Genomic DNA, 13,299 nt, shown 5'->3' with positions numbered 1-13,299 from the left:
TCAAGACAACTAAATATCTTGAACCCGACGAATCGTACGAAATAAATGTTCTAGGTGATAAGTTAATTAATGGGAAATCTGTCTGTACCACAACTGGCGACCTCCTAACCACACCTCCTGCGTGGTGGTTTCAACTTTGTATTTTCAAATGCGAGCCCCCTATTTTCACGCATATTCGGATTCTACCTCCAAAAATACGTAAGGCTTACTCAAACCATTGTTTTCCATTCGTGGTAAATGTCGCTCTAATAGACAAAAATCAAGAGTGCCTGTTTTTGCAATTAAGGACCGATGCATATGATTCTACATTTCATTTACGATGCAAATGTAAACCTTTTTATTCTGATAGTTAATATTTATGTTCGAAATTTACTTTAGTGCTCCAAATTCGCCGGCCGGTGTGGCCGAGCGGTTCTAGGCGCTTCAGTCCGGAACCGCGTTGCTGCTACGGTCGCAGGTTCGAATCCTGCCTCGGGCATGGATGTGTGTGATGTCCTTAGGTTAGTTAGGTTTAAGTAGTTCTAAGTTCTAGGGGACTGATGAGCTCAGATGTTAAATCCCATAGTGCTCAGAGCCATTTGAACCATTTTTTCGTTCCAAATTTGATTGTACAGTAGAATATGGTTATCCGTGTCAACTTCTGCCTCGAAACTACGTTCAGCGTAATCTAGTAACTCGTCGGAATGCTTTATATATCGGAATTCTATTTGTTCTCATCGTTAGAGTACTTGATTTCGATAAGTCCCTTTGCCTCTCGCTATTAGTGTGGTTCATTTCGGTAAGTCCCCTTGCCTCTCACCAAAAATTAAAATTATGTTGATCTTCCCAGCACAAGATACATCCATTACGTCAGCTGAGTGCTAACAGGTTCCAGAGAGGAGTGTTACCGAGACGATCGGTGTCCGCGCTTATAAAGGCCCCGAAACTACAGCTGGGCGTACCGCGTGTTGGGACGCTGAGCGACGGGGCGAGCGTGTGAGTGTCTACGCGACATGGCAGGTGCGCCTGTCACCATCACTTCCTGGACATATTACCTTATTACAGTGGTTGTGGCTTACATTCTGCCGATAGCCGCATAGCCATCAGCGCGAGAGTTACGTCGACTTGATGGAAAAAACACCGAAATCAGTAACCCTGATGGTGGGGTTCGGGGTCGGCCACCGAAATCAAGTATTCCTATGTTTTGGGGACTCACCACAATTAGTACGTAAAGAAATATGAATGTTATAGTTGGACCACTTTTTTCGCTTTGTGATAGACGACTCTGTAATACTCACAAACATATGTCTCACAAATTTAGACGAACGGTTGGTAATACGTAGGTTTTTTAAATTAAAATACAGAACGTAGGTACGTTTGACATTTTATTTCGGTTGTTCCAATGTGATACATATACCTATGTGAACTTATCATTTCAGAGAACGCATGCTTTTACAGCGTGATTACCTGTAAATACCACATTAATGCAATAAATGCTCAAAATAATGTCCGTCAACCTCAATGCATTTGGCAATACGTGTAACGACATTCCTCTCAACAGCGGGTAGTTCGCCTTCCGTAATACTCGCACATGCATTGACAAAGAGCTGACGCATGTTGTCAGGCGTTGTCGGTGGATCACGATAGTAAATGTCTTTCAACTTTCCCCACAGAAAGAAATCCGGGGACGTCAGATCCGGCGAATGTGCGGGCCATGGTATGGTGCTTCGACGACCAATCCACCTGTCATGAAATATGCTATTCAGTACCGCTTCAACCGCACGCGAGCTATGTGCCGGACATCCATCATGTTGGAAGTACATCGCCATTCTGTCATGCAGTGAAACATTTTGTAGTAACATCGGTAGAACATTACATAGGAAATCAGCATACATTGCACCATTTAGATTACCATCGATAAAATGGGGCCCATTATAATTCCATCCATAATGCCCGCCTAGGTCGCTGATGTTCCACTTGTCGCATCCATCGTTGATTTTCCGTTGCCCAATAGTGCATATTATGCCGGGTTACGTTACCGCTGTTGGTGAATGACGCTTCGTCGCGTGCAAAAAATCTGTCATCGTCCCGTAATTTCTCTTGTGCCCAGTGGCAGAACTGTACACGACGTTCATAGTGGTCGCCATGCAATTCCTGGAGCATAGAAATATGGTACGTGTGCAATCGATATGGCTGTAGCATTCTCTACACCGACGTTTTCGAGATTCCCGATTCTCGCCCAATTTGTTTGCTACTGATGTAGCGGATTAGCTGCGACTGCAGCTAAAACACGTAGTTGGGCATCATCATTTGTTGAAGGTCGTGGTTGACGTTTCACACATGGCTGAACACTTCCTGTTCCCTTAAATAACGTAACTATCAGGCGAACGGTCCCGACACTTGGGTGATGTCGTCCAGGGTACCGAGCAGCATACATAGCACATGTCCGTTGGGCATTTTGATCACAGTAGCCTTACATCAACACGATATCGACCTTTCCCGCAATTGGTAAACAGTTCATTTTAACACGGGTAATGTATCACGAAGCAAATACCGTCCGCACTGGCGGAATGTTGCCTGATACCACGTACTTATACGTTTGCCACTATTACTGCGCCACATATCACAAAGTGAAAAAAGTAGTCCAACTAAGACATTCATATTTCTTTACGTACTACACGAATATGTAATAAAAATGGGGGTTACTATTTAAAAGAACGCAGTTGATATCCGTTTGACCTATGGCAGCGCCATCTAGCGGCCAGATCATAGCGCCATCTGGTTTCCCCCTTCAATCTAGGTGAGTTTCGTTCTTTGTATTTTTTTCGTCTGATGCTTATTTCGTGAGATATTTGGCCCGGTCACTATCAATGGACCACCCTGTATACTATCCGAAAGACCTTATTAAATAGTTCTCTCCAAAATTTACCGCCCATTTTACGTATATTAAAGTATAACAAACGGTTAGTATCAGATCTTGGAGAGTGTCTCTATCGATTGCGTATTTGCCCAACAACATAAAACGTCGAATTCTTTCGTTGTAAGGATTTGTCCATGTATACCCGTAGCCTGGACACCCTGTATATGACAACAGAATGACGATTTGTATCTGATACCACAATTATGAATGTATCAGTTTCACGTTCGGATCGAGGTTGGTTTGAATTTAGCCTATGTGATTAAAAGTATCCAGACACCCCCTAAAAGCCGGCCGAAGTGGCCGTGCGGTTAAAGGCGCTGCAGTCTGGAACCGCAAGACCGCTACGGTCGCAGGTTCGAATCCTGCCTCGGGCATGAATGTTTGTGATGTCCTTAGGTTAGTTAGGTTTAATTAGTTCTAAGTTCTAGGGGACTAATGACCTCAGAAGTTGAGTCCCATAGTGCTCAGAGCCACTTGAATCATTTTTGAACATCCCTAAAAACATACGCTTTTCATGTTAGGTGCCTTGTGCTGCCACTTACTGCCACTTACTCCGTATCAGCGACCTCAGTAGTCATTTGACATCGTGAGAGAGCAGAATGGGAAGCGCCGTGGAACTCTCGGACTTCGAACGTGGTCAGGTGATTGGGTGTCACTGGTGTAATACGTCTGTACGCGAGGTTTCCACACTCGTAGGTGCACTTTTTCCGATGTGATAGTGAAGTAGAAACGTGAAGGAAGAGGGTCATAATGTGTAATAGGCAGACATCTATCCAGAACACAGGAATTCCAAACGGCATCAGACTCCACTGCAGGTACTATGACCGTTAGGCGGGAGGTGACAAAACTTTGATTTCATGGTCGAGCGGCTGCTCATAAGCCACACATCACGCCGGTAAATGCCAAACGACACCTCGCTTGCTATAAGGAGCGTAAACATTGGACGATTGAACAGTGGAAAAACGTTTTGTGGAGTGATGAATCACGGTACACAATGTGGCGATCCGATGGCATGGTGTGGGTATGGCGAATGCCCGATGAACGCCATCTGCCAGCGCCTCTAGTGCCAACAGTAAAATTCGGAGGTGGTGGTGTTATGATGTGGTCGTGTTTTTCATGGAGGGGGCTTGCACCCCTCGTTGTTTTGTGTGGCACTATCACAGCACAGGCTTACACTGATGTTTTAAGTGCTTCCCACTGTTGAAGAGCAATTTGGGTATGGTGATTGCATCTTTCAACACGATCGAGCACCTGTTCATAATGCACGGCCTGTGGTGGTGTGGTTACACGAGAATAACATCCCTGTAATGGACTGGCCTACACTGAGTTCTGACCTGAATCCTACAGAACACCTTTGGGATGTTTTGGAACGCCGACTTCGTGCTAGACCTCACCGACCAACATCGCTCCTCTTCTCAGTGCAGCACTCCGTGGAGAATGGGCTGCCATTCCCCGAGAAATCGTCCATAACCTGATCGAACGTGTGCCTGCGAGAGCGGTAGCTATCATCAGGGCTAAGGGTGGGCCAACACCGTATTGAATTCCAGCATTACCGACGGAGGGCGTCACGAACTTGTAAGTAATTTTCCACCCGGTGTTTGGATACTTTTGATCACATAGTGTATACACTAAGATTTTTTCATGTTTTACCGTAATCACTTAAAGATAATTGCAGAATGATTCCTTTGGAATATTACGTGCGATTCACTGTCCGATCGTTATTTAATCAAACATTCGTGTCTTAAAGTTTACATTATTGTCAAAGGGCCATTACCTTCATTTGTTCTCTTTTACGCCATCATGATGTTTCAGTGAGGTCTGAAGGTACCTTTCTGAGCTACAACTTTGCACCTTAGCTTTACCCATAACCCAGAGCTTTTAATAGGAAATACAACTATATACAACAATGTGCCGCTAAGAGAAAACCTGATATTACAATCATTGACACTTGGAACAGTGCCAGACAGCAGACAATAAGAGGACACAAAGGTGAACTACGTTTCAGCTTAAAACGCATCACATATAGTTCACACCAGTGTCCGGCAAAGCTTCCCGTCTCACGGGCGGCGCAGCACGGCTCCGCACTGGGCTTCAGCAGTCTGTGACGAGAGTAGCCCGTGACGTCACCGTACATGCCGGGCTGGGCCACCAGTTTGCCAGCGGTGTGCGGCGGGCTGGGACAGCCCTCTTAAGCCCTTCACACCAGTCCAGCTGACACTACAGTGGGCGTAGACTGTCGGACGATATCAGAACACTACGTTACCGCGCGTGCCGGCTGCTCCGCACAGTACAGAAGAGGGAGTATACACTGCACACCTCTACAATCATTTCAAATTTTTTTACAATAATGTTCCATTTTATCCTCACAATTGGAAACACATACTTTATTTTCTCGTTAATTTATATTCTTCTATTTCATAACCGAAGTTTTACTTTTACTATGTAATGAAAACTACACACCGTGGGCGTGGCCTCTCATCGTATACTTGTAGCTATGTTGATAAGTAAGTTCCAGTGAACGTATAGAGCTCATGGTCGTAACTACATCGTCTACAATCCGCTGCCACATCCCAGGGTTCATTTTAATGTTTATTGTAGTTATCTACTACAATTTTTATTAACATTAGCAAAGCAATGTTTCTGAACTTACGTGTAGTTACTGTAGTGTCGGGAGCTGGGATACCAGGAACTCGATTGGAAGAAATCCTAATGTCCCGTCTTACGTGTATTGGGAGTGGGAAAAAAAACAGTATTTTACTTACCCGTTGCTTTTGTGTGTCGCTGTGCACTGGTAAATATTTGTTGCTGTTCGCGTAAGTTAGAGGTTTGGCTTCATGTGTACATAAGTCATTAAATGATGATTATTCTCCAATGCTGTGTACATTATGTCAAAAGAAAAAATCGAAGAATTCATTACGTAAGATGCGTTAATGCGTAATATAAAACTACATAGATATTCCGCAATCTACCGTACGGTGAGCAGTGAATGGTACCCTGTACCACTACTAGTCATTTCGTATCCTGTTCCACTCGCAAACAGAGCGAGGGAAAAACGAATGTCTATATGCCTCTGTATGAGCCCTAATTCCTCGTATCTTATCTCCGTGGTCCTTACGCGTAATGTATGTTGGTGCCAGTAGAATCGTTCGGCAAAGTACCGCATGGAATGTGAAACACAGATAATATGACCACTATTCGGTAGTAAAAGTTGCCCTACGTTATTGTTAAAAGTAGTCGCGTCTATATACGTTGAAAAATTCTTATTTAAAAAAATAGAGAGGCTAATGTGTTACTTCAGGGAAACATGCCTAGTCGATACTGGCGACAGAGAGCTAAAGATATTATTATGGATTTATTTCTTAACTGAGAGATTCTCCAGCAGATTTGTGTCGGTATTTATCAGAGGAAATTATTTTTACTGACGATTGTACGTCATAACATCGACAACATATCCGGATGTGTGTCCACTTATCTCCTTCCTACAACGTATATTTGTTATTAATTTCATTAGATGCATCTGCAGCCGTCATTCAGTTGCGAATAAACTGCTTTTATTTCTTCCATGCAACCATTCTTATAACAACACCTTACCTCTCTTTTCTTGAATTTCGTTACCTTTCTCTAGGGATACTTTCCTCCCATATACATCCGTATTACTTCACGTGCAGTCTAAATCGCGATCAGACATAGGTTATCTTCCTTTTTCAACACAGTACGATCTCTGTGTTCCTATGCATAAATATACGTATTATGTCTGGAGCCTTCTTCTCTCACTTGAGAGTTTAATCCAAAGGAGCATACGGCTTTTTTATTAGTCTTTGCAGGAGGATTCGTCAAAAAATTTTCATTTTGTATTATGCAACTTAATGATTCTTAGTTGGTTGCCTTACGTCGACTACTTTATCGTCTTTCCTAATGACACTGATCACCTCGTCCGTATTCATGTACTCTGTTTACGCTTTCTCAATTTTTGTAACCAGACTGGCGACGGCTGTACAACACAGCGCCGTGTTCATACTAAAACAGACGCTTTGTAGTGTACCTGTTCCAACACAATTAGTAGCAATCGTATTACGACGCAAGCAAACAAACGAGGCACGAATAGTTAATCAGTTGTAGGGAACCGTTTATAAAACTTCGTATTTAGTGTTTTGCAAAGATAATTTGACTTATTATTTGCCATATAAGTGATGGTATGATACTGACCTCACACTAACAGAGTTTTATATTTTTCTAACTGTTGGAGATGATTGCAGAAATTGCAAGTGGTTCGAAAAGAAAGGAAAGTATGTCCAGAAAACGTATAGTAAAACAAAAACTAACGCCTGATCCAAATCTCAAGTGTTCAGTTTCGTCAGTGTTGAAGCCTACAGCAAATGGTGATGGCAACAGTGTTACTACTCATGTTGTGTGGAATGCAATGAACGTTACGTGCATATTAAAAGGTTATCTGACACTTCTCGCATTTCACAGCATTTCTGTGTGCCTAACAAACAAGTGGCACGCGTTGACCAAAAACGCTTTGCAAAACCTGCTCACGACATGTTTGCTGGCAAATGCGTGGCCATATGTGCACGAGACATGAGATCATAGAAAACTATTGGAGGTGAATGATTTTTGGATCCGGCTCAGACATTAGTTGGAACTGCAACGACTTATGGAAAACTGTCCGCAAAAGCTATTACGCGTCACACCACAACTGTCTCACAACACGTAACAGAAAGAGCAAAAAATTTTAGGATTGAAGCTATGCCTGAGGTAATTTATTACGTAAACAGAGGTGAACGTTCGGCGACCACAGATGTGTGAACATCTAGCGCAAGGAGAAATCAACGCCTGACATGTACAGTTTCTTATCACAGACGATTTTCCTCTACATCTACAACTCCTCAAACCACCTTACATTGTGAGGTGGACGGTAGTTTTGGTCCACTACAAGAATGACACGTATGAAGAATGATTGTCGGCAAAGCTCCGTATGAGGTTCAATTTCTCTAATTTTCTCGTCGTGATCATTATGCGAGAAGTATGGAAAAGAAGTAATCTATCATCCAACATTTATTGAAACTTTTGCTCTCGGAATTTCAACATTAACCATCTCCATGGTGCGCAACGCCTCTCTGCCATTGGACATCGACTAAAGGATCCCATGATAAAACGCGCCACTTATCATTTGATCTTCTTTCTCTTTTCTATTAATGCGATTCAGTAAGGGTTCCATACTGATACGTAACACACAACAATAGTTAGAAAAATGTTTTGTAAACCACTTCCTTCGTCGACGAATCACATTTCCTTAAGAGTCCTTCCGTGAGACTCAGCCTGGGATCTATATCTCCTACAAATTACTAAATGTTATCATTCCACTGTGGTGTCCAACTTCCCCCCCTTCCTTCTCTCCCCCCTCCCCTCCGGATGGTTACTATTATTTTCAGTAGTTAAAGTTTCCAGTCATCTGTTGTCAACAGAGTAACCGAATAGATCTCTTCGCCTATGAACGCGCAGTAAGTCACATTTATTTACATTCAGGGTCAACTTTCTGTCCCTGCATTAGTCGTTGATCGTCGGTACGACATCCTACTGTCTTCTGATTTTTCACCCTTCCCATTAACAGCAGCATCTTCCGTGAATAGCATCTCGGAACTTCAAGAGTTACCTACTGAATAAGTAATATATACTGAGAAATGTAACGACCCTATGACACTCCCTGATAATCTCTAGAAATTACCTTTAAATCAATCAGTTTTATTCCATTAACAACAATGATTTGAGTTTTGTTTGCAAGTAAGTCCTGCATACAATCAAACATCTGGTACTATACTCTGCAAACTCTTGTTTTGTTCACTAACACCTGTATGAAACGCCTTCCGGAAGTTATAAGTCATAAAACTCGGCAATGACCGTGGGTCCGTTTTTTATGGCACTCTGGATCTCGCGCAAAAACAGAGCGAGCTGAGTGTCGTAAGATCTGTTAATGGAAGGAATCCATATCGAGGAGATATACAGTCGAGGTTTTCGTTTACCAAAAACGTCATAATGCGTGAGCATAAAATATGTTCCATAATTCTACGACAGATTTAAGTCAGTGACACAGTATATGATCGTGTGAATCTGTCTGGCAGTCGTACTGAAAACGAGAATGACCTGAGTGATTTGTCCATCAGTAAGTACTGTTCGTTGCTCCAGCGAGGTGTGTTAAACCACTGCTATAAAAGGAAGAACTGCGGTCACGAAAACAGACAACGGTCGGGGGAGCGGTGTGCTGACCACATCCCACTGCATATCAGTATCAAGTGACGCCTATTGTCTGGGGATGACGCGGCGGTCGGTCGGACCGTTGAACCTGAAAAGTCTGTTAGGATGGAGTTTCTGGGGAAGGAGAGTAAGTTCTTCCACATTATAAGCTACCGTAAAATGGAGTGAAACAGATACAGTTGTCAACTTTAAAAGAAAAAAACTGCTAAATTTAAAAAGGTATATTAAAATCAGGATTATATCAGACTATAGATCTTGTGCATAACCTTAAACTTATAATTAGATTTGAGACCCAGCTCACACTTTAACATAAAAAAATAAAAACTTGGAGGTTCTATTAACAGCGAAGAGAAAGGTGAGTAGGAACAGCAGTGTTAATGTTGTTATTCTTTTTTATTTTTGGGCTCTGGTGTGGATAGAGATTTAGGAGAATAAAAAACAAAATCCATATGAGTGAAAAAGTTATTTAATACAAAAACTAAAAATGTTTTATGAGTTGTGGTCTTTCACTCTGTTTTCCAAATAAACTTCTTAACATGTGATTTCTTCATCTACATTTACATCGATACTCTGCAGATCACACTTAAGTGCCTGGAAGAGGGTTGATCGAACCACCATCACAATAATTCTCTATTATTCCAGTCTCGAACAGCGCGCAGAAACAACGAGCACCTATATTTTTCCGTGCAAGCTCTGACTTGCCTTCTTTTATTATGATGATCGTTTCTCCCTATGTAGGTCGGCGCAATATTTTCGCCTTCGGAGGAGAAAGTTGCTGATCGAAATTTCGTGAGAAGATTCCGGCGGAACGAAAAGCGTCTTTGTTTTAATGATAGCCACCCCAAATCCTGTGTCGTGTCAGTGACACTCTCTCCCCTATTTTTCAACAATACAAACGTGCCTTCTTTGAATGATCTCGATGTGCTCCGTTAAACGTATCTGGTAAGATTCCCACACCACACTGCAGTACTCCAAAAGAGGACGGACAAGCGTAGTGTAGGCAGTCTCTTTAATAGATCTGTTTCATCTTCTGCCAATAAAACGCAATCTTTGCCTCCTCTTCTCCACAACATTTTCTGTGTGTTCTTCTAATTTAAGTTGTTCGTAATTGTAATTCCTAGGTATTTAGTCGAATTTGCGGCATTTAGATTTGCATGATTTATCATCTAACCGAAGTTTAACAGATTCCTTTTAGGACTCATGCAGACGACCTCACACTTTTAATTATTTAGGGTCAACTGCCAATTTTCGCACCATACAGATATCTCTTCTAAATCGTTTTGCAATTAGTTTTCACCTTCTGATGGCCTTAGTAGACCATAAACGACAGTATCATCTGCAAGCAACCTAAGACGGCTGCTCAGGCTGTCTCCTAAGTCGTTTACATACATAAGAAGCAGCAGAGGACCATAAGACTATCTTGGCCAGCGCCAGAAAACAGTTCTGTTTTACTCGATGACTTTCCGTCAGTTACTACGAACTGTGGCCTCTCTGAAAGGAAACCGCGAATCCAGTCACATGACTGATACGATATTTCATAAGCACGCAATGTCACTACAAGCCGCCTATGAGGTACAGTGTCAGAAGCCTTCTGGAAATCTAGAAATACGGAATCAATTTGAAATCCCTTGTCGATAGCACTCAGCGCTTCTTGTGAGTAAAGACCTAGGTGTGTTTCACAGGAACTATGTTTCCTAATTCCATGTTGACTGTGTGTTAAATGACTGTTCTGTTGAGGTTATTCTTACACTTCGAACACAATATATGTTCCAAAATCCTGCTGCAAATCGACATTAATGATATGGTCCTGTAATTTAGTGGATTACGCCTACTGCCTTTCTTGAATATTGGTATGACCTGTGCAACTTTCCAGTCTTTGGGTACAGATCTTTCGTCGAGCGAGCGGTTGTTTATCATTGTTAAGTATGGAGTTACTGCATCTGCGTACTCTGACAGGAAAGAAATTGGTATAAAGTCTGGACCTGAAGGCTTGCTTCTATTAAGTGATTTCAGTTCCTTCCCTGCTCCGAGGATATCTATTTCTAAGTTATTCATGGTGATAGCTGTTCGCGACTGTAACATCAAAATGATAAACTTGCTTGTTTGTTGATACATTAAGTCAGTGACATCATATTTAAAAATCATTTCTTTTTAATCTACAAATCATACCCCCAGAAATTACGAAGACTTTCGAACATCACCACTTGAGTAAAAAATGGCTGAAAATCTGTTAAAATAAACGTGCTTAACTGGTCTCCGTTTTCTAAGATAGAATCAAAATATCGTTTGCCTTCTAAATAATAAAGTTTGAACGGATGAAATGTAAATTATGCATACGTTTCCCATACATCTTAGTCAAAGGATAATACCCTGCGTTGCGAATAGTGCCAGGTGTTTCTTCATGTCCGTCTTTTCCTGAGAAAAAATGATGATTAGTGTTTCCATTCACCTCATATATTCCGAAAACACAATCCTACATTTTCAGTTAAAGAAAACCGAATTTTTTTTATGTTCATCGTTTAAGAAATCGTTAATACAGGAGTATAGTACAAACATACCATCGTTTGACCAACGAAGACACTCCCGTATGGATGACATCGTGATAAGCATCCATGGGAGTAGGATAAAAGCTGAAAGAGCTGAAAAGAAGTAAGTCATTAGCTCCAGATGGAATCCCAATTCGGTTTTACAAAGAGTACACTACGGCATTGGTCCCTTACTTTCTTGAATTTATTGCGGATCACTCGCCCAGCGCAAACTGCAAAGCAACTGGAAAAAGTACACGTTACTCCTGTATATAAGGATAAAAGAAATGACCCGCAAAATTAAAGACCAATTATTCCTAATATCGGTTTGATGCCGAATCCTTGAACATAATCTCAGTTAGAATATAATAAATTTCCTAGAGACCAAAAACCTTCTGCCCACGAATAAGTGTGGTTTTAGAAGGCATCGCTAGTGCGAATCTCAGCTTGCCTTTTTCTCACATGATATACTGCGAACTATGGATGGAGAGCAAGAAGCAGGTTCCATATTCCTAGGATTCCGAAAAGCATTTGACACGGTGTCCCACTAGAGACAGTTAACGAAGGTACGAGTATACGGAATAGGTTCCCAGATATGTGAGTGGCTCGAAAACTTCTTAAGTAATAGAACCCAGTCTGTTGTCCTCGACGGTTAGTGTTCGCCAGAGACTAGAGTATGTTTAGGAGTGCCCCAGGGAAGGGTTATAGGACAGCTGTTATTTTCTATATACGTAAATGATCTGGCGGACAGAGTGGGCAGTAACCTGCGGTTGTTTGGCGATGATGCTATGGTATGCGAGAAGATGTCGAAGATAAGTGACTGTAGGATGGTACAAGATGACTTAGACAAAATTTACAATTGGTGTGATGAATGGCAGATAGCTCTAAATGTGGAAAAATGTAAGTAAATGTGCATAGTAGGAGATACAAACCGTTAATGTTTGGATATAGCATTAGTAGTGTCCTAATGACAGTCACGTCATTTAAATATTTTAGCGTAACGGTTCGAAGTGATATGAAACAGAAGCAGCATGTGAGGACTGTGGTACGAAGGCAAATGGTCTACTTCGGTTTATTAGGAGAATTTTGCGGATGTGTGGTTCATCTGTAAAGATAGGATATCAGTGCGATCTATTCTTGAGTACTGCTCGAATGTTTATAATCCGTACCATGCCGGATTAAAGAAAGACATCGAAGCACTTTACAGGCTGTCTGCTAGCTTTGTTTCCGGTAGGTTCGAACAACACGCAAGTATTACGGAGATGTTTCGGGTACTCAAATGGTAATCCCTGGAGGGAATTCATGGACATAAGTTTCCCGGTCTCAAGAAAATTTATTATACTCGAACTGAGAAAATGTTCAAGGATTCTGCATCAAACCGGTGTTACGGAATATTGGTCAGTAATTTTGCGGGCACGTTCTTTTGCCCTTCTTGTATACAGTAATCACCTGAACTTTTCACAGTCACTAGGGACTTCGCGCTGGGCGAGGACTCGCGATACGTGAGAGCTAGGTAACTGGCCAATGCCGTAGGGTCATCTTTGTAAATCTGAGATGGAATTCCATCCGGATCTGTCGACTTGCTTCTTTTCAACTCTTTCAGTTGTTTCTCTACGCTAG

Source organism: Schistocerca cancellata, chromosome 4, assembly GCF_023864275.1.
Source record: "Schistocerca cancellata isolate TAMUIC-IGC-003103 chromosome 4, iqSchCanc2.1, whole genome shotgun sequence".
NCBI classification, from domain to species: Eukaryota; Metazoa; Arthropoda; class Insecta; order Orthoptera; family Acrididae; genus Schistocerca; species Schistocerca cancellata.
This window is presented reverse-complemented; position numbering follows the sequence as displayed.